Below are 1516 nucleotides of genomic sequence, written 5' to 3' on the forward strand. Positions count from 1 at the left end.
TTTGATCATCTAAATTAGTGTTTTACAAGTTCTAATACTGATATTATTCTTGGTCTTAAGTACCAATTAGTTATATAATATACTACACATGTATGTATTATCTATATATAGTACGTGTTTAGATTTTACTTTACCCATAAATGCTGCCACTTTCCTATATGATGTGACTATAAATGTGGTATTATTTTAGAGTTAGGATATCTAGTAAGTCCTAATATGCAATGATAAAATAGTTTGTGAGACAACTCTAGGTATACCACGAGTAACTTATACTACATATGTTATTATATTGTAGATTCAGGATTTATAGAAGAATCTTTCTGACTCGAGATTGAGATTTGCTAACTTTGATTGCTGATAAGGTAAGATTTCTTACTGTGCTTGTACAGATGAGTTGAGAAATTGTTTTATAATGTTTGGAAATTTACTTTTACAATGAGATTATGCGTTGAGATTTAAATGGTTCTCGATATTTATATTGAAAGAGTTTATGAGATTATTCATGAGATTTATATTAAAAGGAGGAAGTTCCTCAATATTACCAAGTTGAGATTTTTAAAGGAGGAAGTTCCTCACCCTTAAGAGGGTTTATAGAGTTTTATTGTGGGGTTGCCGGTAAGCGGTATTCTCCGAGTTTGGAAGTAGGTTGAGTTAACAGTGTCTCAACAATATATTTTAGTAGTTGGGTGTATGTTGATCAATACACTTGCCATTAGTCTTCCTTCTTGGTTCGTTATCAAGTTAGGGGTATGCATACTAGGGACTTTGGTGTTTACCTTGTCTAGTGAGCCTAGCTAGCTCATTGGATTCTTATATACTTCCTACTCACAGATTACGAAATTATATTTGAAAGTTTTACAGATAGTTCAGAAAAAAAGAAAGATGTTTATTAGAAAGTTAATTTTATATATATAATCTGTACACCTTTTAAATGAATTTGTAAGATATTCCTATATATCTTACCTGCACATTGAATAGTTTTGTTTTATTTCAGTATTAAATCTTGCTCAGCCTTTGGCTGATATTACAGTGTTTAATGTGCAGGGACTTGAAGATAGTTAGCTCCAGTTGGGTTAAAGAGTGCGTTGGATCCTTTTGATTTAATAGGACTTTAAAAAGACTTCCGCTGTTATTTATTTATAAGATTTATGTTCTGGTTTGTAATAATTAATTTTACATTCTATTTAGTTGGTCTGTAATAATTAGTTAAAACTTTTGGTTATTGTTTTAGTTAGAACCATTAGCCTTGCGGTTATTATTAATAATTATCGCGGCGTAGCACCTTTGGATTTCCGAGTTATATTAAGTTGATTTTAGAAGTATTGGAAATTCAGGGTTGTTACAGTTGGTATCAGAGCTTTAGGTTACTAAGATTTCCTTAAGACGACTTTAAACAAGAATAGGTAAATAAACTTATTAAAATTGAAAAGCCGTTGTGAGGAAGTGATATGGGAAACAAGGAATTTACTTTATGAGCTGATATATACTTCTCTTTTCATTTCTTCTTAGATTTATT

At 30.5% G+C, this 1516-nt stretch overlaps 1 long non-coding RNA gene across 1 annotated transcript; it reads left to right on the forward strand.

Annotated features, from left to right (window-relative positions):
* Positions 1 to 321: 321 nt before the first annotated feature.
* On the forward strand, positions 322 to 1293 carry LOC130590978 (uncharacterized). Its single transcript, XR_008968866.1, has 2 exons — positions 322 to 362; positions 1045 to 1293. It is a non-coding gene; the product is annotated as an uncharacterized LOC130590978 (long non-coding RNA).
* Positions 1294 to 1516: the final 223 nt, after the last annotated feature.

This window comes from Beta vulgaris, chromosome 4 (genome assembly GCF_026745355.1).
Source record: "Beta vulgaris subsp. vulgaris cultivar EL10 chromosome 4, EL10.2, whole genome shotgun sequence".
Classification (NCBI taxonomy): domain Eukaryota; kingdom Viridiplantae; phylum Streptophyta; class Magnoliopsida; order Caryophyllales; family Amaranthaceae; genus Beta; species Beta vulgaris.